Genomic DNA, 18777 nt, shown 5'->3' with positions numbered 1-18777 from the left:
ATAGTGCCAAACCTCAGCTGTTCTCTGTGACACTGACATGACTTCAAAACTAGTACCAGCTTAGGGGACTTTTCCATATTACCAACTCTGGCTGTTGGCATGAAATGCAGCCTGGCCTCTGTGGACCACAGCTTCTCTTTGCTGACCCTGATGAGATACTCCCAGAAGATTTCACCTCAACAACCCTGGTCCCTTCTTAATTACAGCAAAGCAAATGAAACTGGGTTCTCTCTCTCTCTCTCTCTCTCTCTCTCTCTCTCTGTTGTTTGGGGTTTTTTAAAGATGTATTTATTTTTATTTTATTAATATGAGTATTTTCTTTTTTCTTTTCTTTTTTTAAAATATTTTTATTTTCTATATTCTTTGTTTACATTCCAAATGATTTCCCCTTTCCCAGATCCCCCCTTCCCATATGTCCCATAAACCTTCTTCTCTGAGTATTTTCCAGCCTAAGTGTAAGCACAGAAAATATGTATTACCCACTTCTGTCAGCAGAATCTAGGATAAAGTGTCAGACCTCGTGGACTGGACTTACAGAGGGTTGTAAATTGCTGTGTGGGTTCTGAGAATTGAACCTAGTTCTCTGTTAGAACAGAAAGCATTTTAAATTTCTGAGCCATCTCTCTAGCCCCAAGGATCTCCTGTTAATCCCAACTGATTCTTCAGCTCCAGTTCACCAGACATCACATATACTTAATCCAGAATATCACACAAATGGGCCCCCTAGCGTCTTTACTCCTGTCTAAAACTTCATTAGCCAGGCCTCTACCAGCCACCTTGCTCTCCCACTGAACAGAACACTGAGTTCTAATCACTTAACTTCTTCTCTAGCCCAATGTTCAACACAGTCACAATCCTCCCAAAAACACAGGATTAAGACTGTTGCATTAATAGCCTACTCCTGGTACCAATCTTTGTCTTCGTTTGGTTTTTACTGTTGTGATAAAGACATGACCAAAATAAACTTGTGAGGGAAAGGTTTCATCTGGCATACATATCCCAGGTCACAGTTCATTGAGGGAAGCCAGGATAAGCAGAGGCCTGGAGGAGTGTCGCTTACTGGCTTGCTTTGCATGACTTGCTCAACTTACTCTTTTGTTTGTTTGTTTGTTTTGTTTTGTTTTTGTTTGTCAAGAGAGGATTTCCCTGAGTATCTTTGGCTGTCCTGACACTCATTGTAGACTAGGCTGGCCTCAGAGATCCACCTGTCTCTGCCTCTAGAGTGATGGGATTAAAGGTGTGTGCATCATCTTACTTTCTTATACCATCCAAGACCATCTGCCCACTGTGAGCATGGCCTGGCTATACAAAGGGAGAAATTCAACTCAAGGGTCTGTCAATGGACACCTCAGAACTCAGATCCTCTGAAGGCATGTACTCTTAACCACTGAACCCACTCTCCAGCCTAAGACCTTTTTTTTTTGACACAATTTCACAACCAAATCCAAGACAGCCTTATTCTTGAAATTCTCAGTGCTGAAATTTGTTTTTATTTCATATGCATTGGTATTTTGCCTACATGTATTTCTGTATTAGTGTGTCAGATCCCCTGGAACTGGAGTTACAGACATTTGTGAGCTGCTATGTGGGTGCTGGGAATTGAACCTGGGACCTGTGGAAGAGAAGCCAGTACTCTTAACCACTGAGCCATCTCTCGAGCCCCCATGTCTATGACTTGTAGGTGGAAGAATACATTATTTGTTTTCTTTGTTTGTTTGTGCCTGACTTATTGCATGTATTAGAATTTTAATTTAATTTTTGATGGCTGAATAATATTTTATTGTCAATACACACCCTATTTTCTTTATCCAAGCATCACTGACAAACCCTTGGGGTGAATTTCCATTTTTTGCCCATTTTGAGCAATATTGCTGTGTACAAGGATTCACACATTTCTGTTGGAACCCATGTTTTCAGTTTTCTCAGTAGAACACCCTCCCAGGTGATATATTAATATTAGGTTCTCTTAACATGTAAACTATTTATTTTATTCATTTCTGGGGGGGGGCGGGGCAAAATTGAACTTTGGATTCCCTTGAGCTGGACTCCCTTGGGCAGTTGTCATTGTCATCTACCCAACACAGGTGCTGGGAATTGAACTCAGATCACTAGACACTTTAAGGCTTTGTTTTTGTCCTCCATAAAATGGGAATTACAGTGGCCTCTATTTCTCCAGGGTATTGGGATTAAGTAAGCTAATTAATAAGTGGCAAGGCACAGTGAAGCATAATCAATGCACATTTCCTATCTATTCATGTCCTACTCCACCCAGTGGGCTCCTTGGTATCACTGGCAAATCTTCCTTAAAACCCACTCCTCCTTCTTCTGGGAAGCTTCGATTCAACCTGCAGACCAGAGATTCAATATTATCAGAGAATTCACAGCCCCTAAGGGAGTGGGGATTCCCAGTGTCAGTCACCATAGAAGAAGGTGGGTCCTTATACCGACAACCATGCAGAATGTAGTCATGGAACGTAGCTCAGGGTAGACCACTAATATGGCATGCATGAGGATCTAGATTTAGTTTCAGGACAGCCAGGGCTACACAGTAAGACCCTTTCTCAGAAAAATCATTAATAACAATAGAAAAGTCATGTCAAAAATGTAGCTTGGCAGGTACAAGGCCTTGGGTTCTACCCCCCTAGCATCAATAAGACAATAGACTTGTCCTGGCCTATATAATATACTATTTAATAATATTTATGACAAACATGGGGTGTGGCTTATGTAGGTACACTGGAATGTCATTTATTTCCAGCTCTCTGAGTTTTCTGTGTTTTCTGTACTCTTCTCATGCATCTCATATCATTGGTGATGAGGAGAATTTTGTTTATTTTCACAAAATTCTCATTTCTTGCTTACACTTGGGGTGAGCTCCAGCAATCGTCTTGGTTTTCACTTTTGGAGTAGAAAGCAGAATCTCCAGCCCTGCGCTTCCTATTTTTCAGTCTCACTGTCAAACTTTCAGTGATCCTCCATCAGGTCTAGCCAGGCCACTGAGATGATCTACTGGCACATTGTCTTCCTCTACTGCAAAATGCCAATCACTCCTACAAGGACAGCCCTCCAGCTTTCCACTACAGGCTCCTGAGCTTAGTTCAAGATCGCCATTGTGTTCATCTGTTTCACAGACACCCCTCCTCAGTGTACCTCTTTGTCATCATAGGCCAGGGCTAGCTCCAGCTGTTCTAACCTTGCTCACTACATCATCCATGCTAGCCTCAAACCTCGGAGCTCAAGTCATCCTCCAGCCTCTACCTCCTGAGTCTCTGTGATTATAGGCAGATGTACCTGGCTCTTTCCATGATCACATTTTAACATGTGGGCACCAGGCTTGCATTCTTTCTATTCTGCATTACCTTGACTGTCCATGGAAATCGTCAACCAACATTCCACACTGATAAAGACTGCCCTCATGGTGGCTCAGAGATGGCTGAAGAGAAGGAGAACGTGTTAAAAGGACCTGGGTTCAGTTCCCAACACCCACATGGTGCCTTGGAATCCCCTGTAACTCCCTTGCCAGGAGACCTGATGTCATCTCCTGTCTTTGGTATACACATGGTGTATATATAGACATGTAGGCAAACACTCCTACACATAGCATAAGTTAAAAAATGACTGTCTTCTGTCGCCTCAAATCCAAAGATTGTAATCTTTTACTTAAAGAAACAGAAAGCATTAAATTCAATCTCCCTCAACATCCCTGATGCCATTTTCTTTTCTTTGATCCTAAGAGTGAGGAAAGGGATTAGACCCTTTCCTAATACCAGTCCCTTCTAACAATTTGGTAGAGTAAGTTACTGAGCATTTTCTATTGATCATGTGCACTATGCTATTTAATCCTAGCAAAGGCTAGGTCCTGGCTGTCATATGTCCCTCATTACAAATGGAGACAAGAAACCTTAACAAAGATCAGGCACTAGCTAATGACACAGCTGGAATCAACAATGTAAAGCTCCTAGCTTGTCCTTCCTCCTTCCTTTCCTCCCTCTCTTCTTCCCTTCCTTCCTCTCTTCCTCCCTCCTTTCCTCCCTTCCTCCCTTCCTCTCTTCCTCCCTCCCTTCCTCCCTCTCTTCCTTCCTCCCTTCCTCTCTTCCTCCCTCCCTTCCTCTCTTCCTTCCTCTCTTCCTCCCTCCCTCCCTCCCTTCCTCCCTTCCTCTCTTCCTTCCTCCCTTCCTCCCTTCCTCTCTTCCTTCCTCCCTTCCTTCCTTCCTTCTTCCCTTCCTCCCTTCCCACCTCCTCTGTCTTTTCTCCCTTCCGCATTTCATTTTTGCTTGTTTTTGGCACTGGGTATTGAATCTGGGACCTCGGACCTTACGCATGATCAGCAAGTACTCTACTTCTGAGCTCTGTTCCCAGCCTTGGAGTTCTTAGCTTTTAATTGCCACTGTATTCTGCTTTTCAAAATAAATGATGGATTTTTTCTTTATATTTGCCCTTTGAAACAATTACTCCAATTCTTATCTTGTAGAAGTCACATAGTATAAGTGCAACCTCAATTATGTAATCTGTGTCTGCCGGTCATCAGCAATACACTTCCCACTCAAAGGAGCCAGAGTAGAGTGCAGCTGGAATCAGTGGAAAGACATACTTTATATGTTTATATGAAAATATTTCCAACACACACACACACCATAAAAATTGAGCCCTCCATCCCCCATACCCTTGAGCCTATCTCTTCACATCTCTACCAGAATGTTTCCTTTGTCGCTTTTCTCTGTCACTTCCTACACCTCCTCCCCTCAGCTGGTAGAAACTCTCAAAAGTCCCCCCCCCCCCATTTGCGTTAAATTGATTTGGACAAACAATAAGTCAAATGATATTTTCTGAGGATGACAATTATGGACTTCAAAGCTTAATATTAAATTAGTTGCTTCAAAGGCATTAGTTGCATTCTGTAGCAGCATTATGAGAAAAGAATCCATCTAGAAACAGGCTCTAAGACTAGCTGAAAATCTGGAAATCCGCTGGCCCATTGTCCTCATTCTTGACAAACAAAATTAGACTCAAAGATTAAGTGCTTTGCACAAACTTACTAGCAACAAAGCTAGAACTTGAAGGCGTATTTGTTTGCTACTTTATTGCAGACTTTCACCTACTACCCTTCTCTACCCCAATCCCTTCTAAACCACAACACTAGGTAGAAAAAGAAAGGTTAGAGGGGAAAGAGACATAGCTCTTTTTAGACTGCTTTCTGCTGATTAGGGGCATCGAGTTCCTTGGGACCGGTCTGATCTCTGTTGTCAGGATATCCAGGTTCCTCTTCTGGTCTCCTTGCTCACAATCACTTGACAAACCACAGCAGCAGCCTCTGTTTCTCTTGGGGCTCTGGCATTCATATACCCTTGGAAGCATTCCCAGAGTGCCAAACGTAAACTAACATCATCTGGCAAAAGTCACGCCCCTCCTAGAGCATGAGGCAAATCATGGTTAGTGGCTGTGCACAATCTGAAGCAGCCCCATATCCCACACCAGGGATTAAAACAAAAACATATTCACATAACAATCCTGGGTTTTTACAGAAACCCAAATTGTCACTATGAGAAATCAAAGCATTTTTCTCCCTAAAATGATAATTCTATCAATGATATTGTCACTGGCTCTCTGCTAACAAAATGTCCGGGCTCTTCTCTTGTCCTCTGTGCTATGGTAACTTGGCAATGGTAAGATACTACAGCGAGTTGCCATGTTGGATCCGAGGCCCCAGAGGACCTTAGGTGTTAGCCAGGGTCCTCTGTGGAGATGGGGGTGAGTAGTGATGATAGGCCAGAGTTTCTCACAGAGTATCTACTTGTCTACAGGTTTACTCCAAACCCTACCTTAAGAAGCCACCAAGCCTGTGGTGGTACCATTTCAGCTCCACAGAAGCCAGCTTGTGAGGGCTCCTAAGAAACAGCACCGAGAAGGGAGACTTTCTGTCTTCATCTTTAGGGACTTTGGTCTTTGGCACACCACTTGTGAGTTTTCATGCCAGTCAGCAGACACAACAGAGCAGATAGATCCCTGAGCCTGGCCTAGCACCTCGTGTCACTGAACACCCTTCTCCTGTCTCCACCCCTCCGGCACCAGGGCTGTGTGTCAGGTGCCTCTTCTCACTGGTAGCTGCCTCTCCTGTTCCCATTAACGATGAAAAGGGTGTGGTGCTTTGGCAATACGTGCTGATGCCCAGAAAGAACAGGGATGCAATACACCGGGATGACGGGCAGGTCTCCTCTCCTTTTCCCAGATCTTGGGAACTGTGCTGTGCTTCATAGCGAAGGCAGACACTCACTTTCAGAGTCCATGTTTTTCATGTAAGCCTCCTGGACAGCGCCCTGGGAGCCAGGCAGCTCCTACTGAAGTTCTGGGACTTCTGAGGTTATTGATTCAACTCAGACATAACATTCCTTACATCCTGTCATTACTGATTCCCCTTTACCATGTCCTCAAAGAACTCATAAGCGTTCACCCCATTCCAGACAGAACTAAATGCCATCTCTTATCTTAGAGGAATCATAATTAATCTACTCACTCTGCTGATTGTGAAGTCATTGACAGTCATAAGTGCCCCAGAAATTAATTGTCTTTAGTTTGTAGGCTCTGCTAATCATTGCATCTCTAAGTTGGACTTATTCTCTAGTGATTACATCATGTGCTTTTAACAGAAGGAGGAAAATAGAAAAACAGAAACAAACCTGGAGTTGGAGAACTGGCTGAATGTGAGTGGAAGAGAGGTAGAAGCTTGAAGTGTGAGTCTGCATCCCTGGAGAGAGGTTGTCTCCCCACCTTCTGCAACACGGATGGAGCGACTCGAAGGCTGAACACAGCTCCTGGGTTTTGAGTGGCATTTCTACTACTGCGTCCTGGTGCTAGAATTCCAGGAAATACCATACCTATAGCTGGGACCTGATGCCCCATCTTGGGCATACACACTGAGAGATTTCATACTCAGAATCAAGTTGTAGGACAGTCTTGACCTGAATTGATGGACAGAAACACAGCCTCTCCCAAGTCTCTGTAGAGAGAAAATTCTGTCGGAGAGGTTGAGAAGGTGCTGAGGTCAGGTGGATGATGGGCTTTCTTCCTAGTGGCACAAATGGTTTTAAGATTTTTAACTCTTAGCAAAACAGCTTATAGAGTTGATGTTTTGAGATGTTTCTCTCTTTGGTATGTGCTTTCTGGTGGATGCAAAGGCTGGAGGCCAGCTATAGGTTTCCTCTCAGCCAGAACACCTTCTCTGACTCATGCAGATGCTGGAGACATGCATGAAGGTTATCCACACTCTCCACGGAAGAGTCTTCTCCTGGGTGCAGTTTCTCTGGAACTATGACAAAGCTCCTCTCCCATGCCAAAGGGTCAACATCCCAAGAGCTAAACCCTTGGAACTTTTCACCCCAGACATGGGCTTCTCATCAGGGTGAGTCCTCTTGAGGATCTGAGATGGGAGGTCCAGGCTTTGTCATGCTCAGCCTTATAGAACTTCTCCATGGTGTGCTTATATCTGCTGTTTTAAAAATCTTTATCATAGCAATCACATTTATTGACCTCTCCTGTGTGGTCTTACCAGTCAATATGAAGTTCTGAAAGAAACAGTTATGGGAGATGGAGAGATTGCTCAGTGGTTAAGAGCATGGATTGCTCTTCCAAAAGGACTAGGATTCAATTCCAACACCCATATGGCAGCTCACAACTGTCTGGAACTCCAGTTCCATAGGGTCTGACACCCTCTTACAGACATGCGTGTAGGCAAAATACCAATGCCCATAAAATAAAAGATAAATTAAAGAAGAAACAGTTATCATAATTATGGGTTTTCTCAGCTGTGTACATTTTCTGGCACATGAGATTTGCTTTCCTACCCAGTGAGAAGTTCCCAGGCCATGGAATACTGATAGGTGATTGTCCTATTTGGCTTGTGACTTAGAGGAGAACGTGGTATATATCCCAGTGTCTTCCTGAGTACATGGATGTGCACCATGCGCATGCTTGGTGCTTGCAGAGTCAGAAGATCGCATTGGATCCCCTGGGTCTGGAACTGGAATATTTGTTAGTACGTGGACTGGAATCCAGGTCCTTCTGCAAGAGCAGCACATGTTCTCTCCTCTGCATGTCTCTCCAGCACCACCAGACTTTTAAACTTTGGGCTTGTTTACTTATTTTTCACATTACTTATGTGTATGAATGAATCCATGTGTATCTGTGTGTGTGTGTGTGTGTGTGTGTGTGTGTGTGTGTGAGAGAGAGAGAGAGAGAGAGAGAGAGAGAGAGAGAGTCCATGGAGCCCAGAAGAGGGCATCAGATCCCATGGAGCTGGAGTTACCAGAAGTTGTAAGCTGCCCTATGTGCATGCTGGGAACCCATCTTGGGTCCTCAGGAAGAGCTAAGTGCTCTTAACCTCTGGACCATGTCTCCATCCTCTTCAATCAAACTCTAAATCCTAAATTTCACCCCCAGGTTCCACCTCTTCAATTTCCAATTCTTGTTATTTAAAACAAGCTAGTTTCCTCCTCTCCCTCCTCTTCTTCCTCTCCATTCTCCTCTCCCTCCTCCCCCTTCTCCTCTCCCTCCTCCCCTCCCCCTTCCCTCCCTCTCCTTCCCTTTTCCCTATTTCCTTCACCTTCATCCCCCTCCCCTTTTGGCAGGATAATATGATTGAGGCTGGTGTCCTCATTCATTGTGTGCATTGCATTTCGGTCTCTCAGCCCACCACACTATTGGATCTGCTGTTAAGAAGGTCGCCCGTGACCTCCTGGTTGCCCAGTGCCACGGCTCTCCTTCAGACCTCCCACCATAAGACACTCCACTAAGCTCATCCACTTTTTGCTTTTCCTCAGATAACCCTCTCCTGTGACATGCGGCACTGTGTTCTTTGAATTCCTTTGATTGTCTTCTCTGTCCCACAGCTGTCTAATGTATGTCAAGGTTCCTTAGTCGGCCATTGGCCCTTCGCCATCAGCATCCCCTTTGGGTGACCTTGCCCCATCAAGGTCTTAACCGTCACCAATATTCGACACTTTAACAGATAGGAGCTGCTACTGACCTTAACCAAACTGAAGATCCTTACACTAGCGATGTCAGCTGTTGGCTCTCAACACTCATCTTTGACATCAGCTTCTGCACGTGTGCCCTGCTGGCCTGACTGAAGCAGGAGAATTTAGCCTGAGGAGAACCAGTCTTCAGAATAGTGAAGGAGGGGCCGTGAGATGGCTAAGCAGGTAAGTCTGCTGCCAACTTTGATAACTGAGTTCGATCCCAGAACCTTGAAGGAGAGAACTGACTCTTGAAAACTGTCCTCTGACATGTGCCATGACACATGTATGTACACACACACACACACACACACACACACTTTAAATACATAAGTATTGTTCTAAGAGCCTGACCTTAGACTGTCATTAGAGATATAGGCAGTTGTCTCAGATGCTGATAGACGCGTGTAATAGAAATATATTTTCCATTAAAATCAAAATAATTAAAAATTATTGGTGCTGTTGCTTGTTTGTGCGTGTGTTTTTGTGATAGGGTCTCACTATATAGGTCGTGTTGGGTTGGAACTCATTATGTAGACCAGGCTGGCCTTGAAGTCAAAGAGATTTGCTTGCCTCTGCCTCCTGAATGCTGGGATTAAAGGCATACAGACCATTGCCAGCAAAAACAGGATCTTTAAATGACCAATGTAACTGCTCAATATGTAGCTAGAATAATCTACCTATTTTAGCAACGGCAACAAATCATCAAAACCTGAAATAACATGGGGTGACTCCCCCCATATCTACTTCCTATGGGCATAGTCAGCTGAGCTGTGGGCAAGCAAATGTTCTAGGCTCCCAGGGCTACTGCAGCTTCAGCACCAGGATAAGTTGAAAACATTCAAACCACCGGAGAGACACAGTCAGACACAACTACCGTGGCAACTGAGCGGAGCTCATACAGTTTCATTATTGTAAAGCAGTGTGCAACACACTTGGCCAGAAAATCTCTCGTACACTTTATGAGCCTGGCCGATTTTTACTACCTGGGAATGAAACTGTACATTTTTTTGAACTTTTAGGAACTTTATTTTTCTTCCACCTTTTTTCCCTTTGCTCGGCTGTGTGCAGAGCAGCTCAGGACCCCTCAGTGGTGACTCCGACCCACTGGGGGCCTACGCTGTGGGAGCTGCTGACCAGTCCTCAGTGGCTGCCTGTCCACTCCAGTCTTCCGTGGGGAACTGCTGGGTGGGCACAGAGGGCACCTGCACACCCTCAGACCAGTCGGCCACCTCAGGCTGAGCAGCAGTGAACTCAGGAGCTGGTGCGGTCCATTCTCCCTGCAGTTCCTCCTCGGTCACAGCCTTCTCGGCAGCAGCCTGCTCCTCCTTCTCAGTCTCCTCTGGGTCTCGGTAGAAGTAAAGATCAGGCTTAACCTCCCATGGGTGCTCACGGGAGATAGTACCTCGCACGCGCAGGACTTCCACCACATCAGCCCCACCGAGTGAGCTCCCTTGTTGTTACATGGGATGGCAATGCCCACATAGCGCAAGGGAAAATCTGTGTTACACAGAGCATTGGGCAGGTTGACGTAAGAGGCCTCTGTGAGCGGCTGGTGGTCAGCCCTGGGATCGGTCACCACTAGAAGCCGAGGATCTCTGAAGGCTGCTCAGATCTGGTTAGTGAAGGTCCCGGGTGTGAAGCGGCCAGCAATTGGAGTGGCTCCTGAGGCAGCAGCAAACTTCAGCACAGCTCGCTGGCCAGTGTTCCTGGAGGAGAGGACGCTGACGTCCTCAGGGTTCTCAATGGCAACAAGAGCTCGAGCTGCAAACAGCAGCTTCTCCCGGGTCCTCTTCAGATTTATGATGTAGATGCCGTCACTTTTCCTTTTGTAGATGTACTGCTCCATCTGAAAGTCGAGATTGGTGCCACCTAAGTGGGTTCCTGCAGCGAGGAACTGGAGGACATCCTCCTCCTTCATCTGCAGGACGTCGAGGGCTCCGGACATTGTGTAAGTTTCCCTTTAAGTTACGATGGGAATCAAGAACAAGGCTGTATGGACCTGTCCCCGGGTAGCGCGGGAAGCGAAACTGAACATTCTTTTTGAATGACCAGTTCTAAGACAAGGCTGGGCATGGAGGCACACGCCTGTAATCTTGGAGGTAGAGGCAGGAAGATTGGGAGTTCAAGACCACCTTCTGCTATAAAGTGAATTAAAGCCAACCTGCCTCAAAACGCAAAAAAACAAAACAAAACAACAACAACAAAAAAACAAAAACAAAAACCTAAAACAACCCCCCTCCAAGATATCATCACCAAGTAGCAAACAAAATGTGTCCCAATCTTTTCATGTTTGTTATTAAGAAAGAAGTCACTCCAAGCAAGATTTTTATGAGTGGGGGGAAAAGCAAAACAAAACGTAAAAGCTCCAACAGTATGGATGCTGGGCTTTTGTTCAATCCTAAATTTCACCTCCAGTTTCCACCTCTTCACTTCCCTTTACATTCCCTAATGAAATTGGCACTCTTTTTATTAAAAACAAGATAGCTTCCTCCCCACCTCCTCTTCCTCCATCCTCCTCCCCTCCTCTCCCTCCTCCCCATCTTCCCTTCCCCTCCTTCTTCCTCCTCCTCCCTCCTCGTCCTTCTGGTTTTTCATTTAATCTTTTATTTATTTATTTATTTATTTATTTATTTATTTATTATACTCCAGATTTTATTCCCCTCCTGGTTCACCCTCCCACTGGTCCACATTCCATACCTCCTCCCTGCCCCCTGTCTCCATGAAGATGTCCCCACCACCTACCACCCACCCCACCAGACCTCTAAACTCCCTGGGGCCTCCAGTCTCTTGAGGGTTAAGTGCATCTTCTCTGACTGAACCCAGACCGGGCAGTCCTCTGCTGTATGTGTATTGGGGGCTCATATCAGCTGGTGTATGCTGCCTAGTTGGTGGTCCAGAGTTAGAGAGACCTCAGGGGTCCAGGTTAATTGAGCCTGCTGGTCGTCCTACACGGTGGCCCTTCTCCTCAGCTTCTTCCAGCTTTTCACGGGGTCAGCAGCTTCTGTCCATTGGTTGGGTGCAAATATCTGCATCTGACTCTCTCAGTTGCTTGTTGGGTCTTCCAGAGTGTAGTCATGCTCGGTCCTTTTTTGTGAGTGCTCCATAGCCTCAGCAGTATTGTCAGGCCTTGAGGTCTCCCCTTGAGCTGGATCCCACTTTGGTCCTGTCACTGGACCTTCTTTTCTTCAGGCTCCTCTCCATTTCCATCCCTGCAGTTCATGCATGTCCTTTTGGGTCTGAGTTACCGCACTCAGGATAATATTTTCTAGCTTCATCCATTTGCCTGCAAAACTCTGGATGTCCTTGTTCTTAATAGCTGAGTAGTATTTCATTGTGTAAATGAACCACATTTTCTGTATCCATTCTTCTGTTGTGGGACATCTGGGTTGTTTCCACTCTGCTGTCCCCGCTCCAAAGGGCTGTAACTCCCTTCTGCTTCTTCTCTTCCTCTGTACACTTTTGGTTTTTCAAGATAGGGTTTCTCTATGTAACCCTCGCTGACCTAGAATGCTCTCTGTAGATCAGGTTGGCCTCAAACTCCCAGAGATCCTCCTGCCTTTCGCTCCCAAGTGCTGGGATTAAAGGCATGTGCTACTATGGCCCCGCTACTTTCTTAAATAGGTAAAATGATCTTTTAAAATGATAATAAATGAGTCCTATAAATCATTATATGTCTGCACACTTAAAAATACTATTTACTGAAACTCATAGAAAGAAAAAGATAATTTAAACAGATCTTTGCTTGTCTAAGATGTCAATCAGTAATTCTCTCAGCAGAAAGCACCAGGAACAGAGAATACTGTTGTCTGACTGTTTCTTAACATTTATTTTATTTTAAGTTATATGTCTGTTATGGCGTGTGTGTGTCTGTGTGTGTGCTCATGTGAGTACAGGTGCAGAGGAGTTGGAGTTACAGGCATTTGTGAGCTGCAAGATGTTTGCGCTGGGAATCTGACTCAGGTCCTCTGCAAACACAGTGTGTGCTTTTAACCACAGAGTCATCTCTCTAGTTACTGCCTGGATCCTGTGTGTGTGTGTGTGTGTGTGTGTCTTATGTATTTGAGAGTTGGTCTTCAGTGATAGGTCCTTAGGTCTATCGGGAGTGCATTTGGAAGGGATTATGGGACCCCAGTCACCCTCTGGCTTCCTCTTTTGAGATGTGCCTGAGGGTCCCCACACCAGAACCTTACAATTTTATTTGAACTTTTGGCCTCCCAAACTGTGAGCTAAAGAAACCTCTTTGCAGTTTATCCTATCTCAAATATTTTGTTAAAACATAAAAAATAGAGTAAACCAGATATAGTGGCACAAGCTTGTAATCTCAGCAATTAGTAGGCTGACGTAGGAGGATCATGAGTTTGAGACCAGGCTAAGCTAAATAATGATATCTTTTCTCAACAAATGAACAAAAATAACTAAATTCATCCCCCGAATAAATTACCAACAACAAAAAGATTAATAAAAGACGATTTTACTAATGAATCATACCAAACATTTAAGGGAAATGATGCTGATTGTCTATAACTTTTTAAGAAAATAGGCTGGGCAGTGGTGGTACATGCTTTTAATCTCAGCACCAGGGAGGCAGAAACAGGAGGATCTCTATGAGTTTGAGACCAGCCTGGTCTACATATTGAGTTCCAGGACGGCCAGGACTGCAGAGTGAAACCCTGTCTTAAAAAGCCAAAAATAGATAGATAGATAGATAGATAGATAGACAGATAGATAGATAGTAGACATCAAGGAACATTACCTGACTTATTGCATAAGGGGAGCCACATCTTAATGCCAAAAGCAGGTAAAGATATTCTCTTCTTTAAAAGATGTATTTTCTGTTGTGTGTATGAATATTTTATCTGAATATGTCTGCCTGTAGAAGTCAGAACAGAAAGTCAGTAGCCGGGCGGTGGTGGTACACGCCTGTAATCCCAGCACACTGGGAGGCAAAGGCAGGCAGATTTCTGAGTTGGAGGCCAGCCTGGTCTACAGAGTGAGTTCCAGGACAGCCAGGGCTATACAGAGAAACCCTGTCTCGGAAAAAAAACAAATCCAAAAAAAAAAAAAAAAAAAAAAAAAAAAGAACAGGGAGTCAGGCCCTTGGAACTGTAGTTAGCTATGATTGTGATCCACCATGAGAGTCCTTGGAATCAAACCTGGGTCCTCTACATGAACAAGTTGCAGGGAACCATGGAGATGGTAGGGGCTAGCCACCAGGAGAGGCGTGCATCACAGGTTTGTCAGGTTGGAGTCTTGGCTCCCGGGGCTCTGTGTGCCTTCCAGTTCCTGAGAGACTGACACACTCAGGCAATAAAGATTCAGGCCACTTTGTGGATCTCTGGATGTCCCCTTAGTAGTCAAGGAATTGTGGACACTTGACAGGACAATTGCTCTCCGACATTGATCTTGTGTGCCGCTGTATAGCTTGCAAATGTCACTGTATCCTGGCAACAACAACTGTATTGGTCCTGACAATTGCCATTATAATACATCTCTGATAAAGGTATACAATGTCTGATTGCTCTCAATAAAATTGTCCCAGACTCAGTCTTGTTGCTGTGCTCCCTCCTGGGAGGCAGCTGATGGTGAGTTCTAGGCCAGCCTTGTCTACGTTCTGAGTTCCAGGGCAGCCAGGGCTATATAGAGAGACCCTGTCTTGAAAAAGAAAACACAAAGAAAACACACAAACAAAACAAAACAAAAGCATACAACATCATATGCTATATAGAATTGTATGTAGTATGTTTGTGTAACTAGTAGTAATATGTTTGTCAATATCATCGTGACCATAAACTCGCAAGTATGGTGATAACATTTTTAGGGATGGTGTGATGGTTTGTATATACTCAGCCAATGGAGTGGCACTATTAGAAGATGTGGTCCTGTTGGAGTAGGTGTGGCCCTGTTGGAGTAGGTGTGTCACCGTGGGTGTGGGCTAAAAGTCAGTATTCTAGCAACCTTTAGATGAAGATGTAGAACCCTCAGCTCCTCCTGCACCATGCCTGCCTGGATGCTGCCATGCTCCTACCCTGATGATAATGGACTGAACCTCTGAACCTGTAAGCCAGTCCCCATTAAATGTTGTCCTTACAAGAGTTGCCTTGGTCATGGTGTCTGTTCACAGCCGTAAAACCTTAACTAAGACAAATGACAAAATGACTAAGTGAGCAAAGGCACTTGCCACCAGCTCTGACAACCTGAGTTTAATCCCAAAACTCACACCATAAGAGAGAACCAACTCCTGCAAGTTGTCCTCTGACCTCCCAATGGATGTTGTAGTACAGAAATGTCAACAGTACACACACGTACACTGATTAATCGTAAACAGAAAAATATTAAACTCCAATAAAGTGCCACTACCACATGCATGACCTGTGTGTTAAATAGGCACATATGTGGATGCATATTAGAATATTGTTTAGTCGTGAAGAGGAATGAACTTCTGATATGTGGCACATCATAGATGAACCTTGACAGCATGAGCAGTAAGCCACGCAATGTTTAAAACAAGCGTGCTTCCACTTATCTGTGGTATCTAAAATGGCAAGTGCAAGAGAAGCTCCCAGGGCTTGGGAGGGGACTCAGAAGTCAAGAGCACGCACTGTTCTTCCAGAGAGGACTCCAACTTCGTTTCCTACACCCACACCGAGAAGCACACAACCTCCTGTGGTCCAGCATCAGGGGGCTCAACCCTCTGAACTCTGAGGGCATCTGCACTCGTGCACACATACCTACACACAGACACACACAGACATAATTAAAAATAATAAGGGGCCGGAGAGGTGGCTAAGCGGTTAAGAGCTCCAACTGCTCTTCTGAAGGTCATGAGTTCAAATCTCAGCACCCACATGGTGGCTCACAACCATCTGTAATGAGATTTGATGCTCTCTTCTGGGGTGTCTGAAGACAGCTACAGTGTACTAACATATAATAAATAAATAAATAATCTTTAAAAAATAATAAGATGTAACAGTAACTTTTATTTGCCTGACGTAATGGTCATCTCTGAGGCTTACTGCCTCTCTCTGCTAACCTAGGTCACATCCTGGAAGCTTCTAGATCCATACAATCTTATCCAGGCCTAGGATGTTTCCAGTCTCTGAGACTTAACTGATAAATAAGTTCACCCTTTCTTGCTCTTTCTGAGCTCTGGCTAGTTGGTTCAACTCAGCTGTTTTGGTTCAAACTCCTCTCCAAGCTGACTGATTCAGTCTGGCTTCTCTTTTGGAGGCTTCTCCAATTCTTGGAAATTGTTCCACTTGGCCTCAAAATAACTAGCAATCTGTTCTAATCTTCTGGCTCCTTCTCATTCTCTGGCTCATTCTGTCTTTATCTGTGTCTAGTTTGTTTCAACCTGTCTCCTTCCTGACTCTCTATGTCTTGCTCTCTTAAGTAGCTTCCCTTTCTTCTCTGTTCTCATGAGAGTTGAACATATCTTTTAAAGATTTATTTATTTATTATATGTAAGTACATTGTAGCTGTCTTCAGACACATCAGAAGAGGGCGTCAGATCTCATTACAGATGGTTGTGAGCCACCATGTGGTTGTAGGATTTGAACTCAGGCTCATCGGAAGAGCAGTCAGTGCTCTTAACCACTGAACCATCTGTGCAGCCTGAGTTGAGCTTATCTTATTCTGTCAAATCTTTCTCTGATTCATCACTTTATCTGTGGTGAATGTGGATGTTTGGAATTGAACCCAAGTCTTTATAAGAGCAGCAACAGCTCTTAAACCTGTCTCCTGGAGACAGGTTTACCAGGTGAGTTTTACAGAGACAGGTTGAAGATAGAACAACCTAGACACAGATAAAGACAGAATGAGCCACTGAACCATCTCTCGAGCCCCAACTGTGGTACTTTTTAAAGTAATTTAGATCTTGGGGATGAATAAGAAAGTAAGGGTTGAGGCTTAATAGTGATATGTTTGTGGGTCAAGTTGACATGGGGTCAATTGTACTGGCTGGTTTTGTGTGTCAACTTGACACAGGCTGGAGTTATCACAGAGAAAGGAGCTTCATTTGGGGGAAGTGCCTCCATGAGATCCATCTGTGAGGCATTTTCTCAATTAGTGATCAAGGGGGAGGGCCCCTTGTGGGTGGTGCCATCCCTGGGCTGGTAGTCTTGGGTTCTTTAAGAGAGCAGGCTGAGCAAGCCAGGGGAAGCAAGCCAGTAAGAAACATCCCTCCATGGCCTCTGTGTCAGCTCCTGCTTCTTGACCTCCTTGAGTTCCTGTCCTGACTTCCTTTGGTGATGAACAGCTGTGTGGAAGTGTAAGCTGAATAAACCTTCTCCTCCCCAATTTGCTTCTTGGTCATTGATGCTTGTGCAGGAATAGAAACCCTAAGACAGTTCTTAACCACTGAGCCATCTCTTCAGACCTTGTGTCAAGTTTTTTAAAAGAACAAACAAAACAAAACAAAAGAATAAACAGTAGCTGGAAAGGTGGCAAAGACTAGAGTTTGATTACCCAACTTGTTGGAATAGCTCGAAATCACCTGAGCTCTGGGGAACCTGATGCCTCTTCTGGCCTCTGAGGGCACATACCCAGCCCCCCAATACACACATACAAATCCATACAAGTAAAAATAAAATAAATTGCCAGGCAGTGGTAGCAAATGCCTTTAATCCTGACACTTGAGAGGCAGAGGCAGGAGGATCTCTATGAGTTTGAGGCCAGCCTGGTCTACAGAGTGAGTTCATAGAGGGACCCTGTTTGGAAAATAAATAAATAGAAGTAAAATAAATTGAGGATGGAAACATGACTGAGTGGTTAAGAGCACTTATTGCTCTTCCAGAGGGCCTGGGCTCACTGCCTTGCACCCACACTGGATAGCTTGCGAGTGTCTGTAACTCTGATTCCAGGCATCAAACACCCTCTTCCCAGCCTTCAAAGGCACCTGCGCTCACACGGTACACCAACAGAGAGGCAGGCACATACTTACAGATAAAATAAAAGTAAGAAAGAAATGAAACTATAAATAAACAAGTGTATGGCGAGCAGAGCTGACCTACAGTAGAATTTGTTTTAATGGTTTTAGGCAACTAGGAATTTTCTTGGATGAGCCATTAAAAAAAAAAAAAAAAAACCAACCTCTACAGACCCTTAATTTAGGATTTTCAAATCCTATTCCTATCCATTTCTTTCAGAGGTGCCAGTGTACATCGGCTGGCCCTACTGCTTTGGGCTTGTGGCACCACAGTGCACCATGTGGTGGAGGACTATTCACTTCAAGGTTGAGATGGAAAGAGAGACAAATGGGATCAGGATCTCAATATCCCTTCAAAGGGCCAAAATCCCTTCCAGTGACCTCCCATCCTACTATTAGGCCTTGCTTCCAAAGTCATTATAAGCAGAGTTTTAATTAAAAGGCTATTCATCAATACAAACTAGTAATAATAAAAATATTAGTGATGAGCCAGGTGGTGGTGACACACATGTGGATCTCCATGAGTTTGAGGCCAGCCTGGTCTACAGACTGAGTTTCAGGACAGTCAGGACTACACAGAGAAACCCTGTCTTAAACACACACACACACACAGAGACACACACACAATTTAGTGATGTTGGCATGTTTTTCACCTTAGTCATTTGAACTTCATTTTCTTTGGCCTGTGTCCTTTGCTAATTTTAATAAAATATGTTAGAATTGAACTGAATCTCTATTTTATAGACATTTTATTTTATAGATGTGGTCTCATGTATCACAAGTTGGCCTCCACTTGCCATACAGCCAAGAACGACCTTGAACTTCTGACAGAGATGTATTAAC

At 44.4% G+C, this 18777-nt stretch overlaps 1 pseudogene; it reads right to left on the bottom strand.

Annotated features, from left to right (window-relative positions):
* Nucleotides 1–10085: 10085 nt before the first annotated feature.
* On the bottom strand, nucleotides 10086–11000 carry LOC127676339 (40S ribosomal protein SA-like; annotated as a pseudogene).
* Nucleotides 11001–18777: the final 7777 nt, after the last annotated feature.

This window comes from Apodemus sylvaticus, chromosome 1 (assembly GCF_947179515.1).
Source record: "Apodemus sylvaticus chromosome 1, mApoSyl1.1, whole genome shotgun sequence".
Taxonomy (NCBI): Eukaryota; Metazoa; Chordata; class Mammalia; order Rodentia; family Muridae; genus Apodemus; species Apodemus sylvaticus.
The sequence above is the reverse complement of the archived record's forward strand: the minus strand, read 5'-3'. Positions and strand labels throughout refer to the sequence as shown.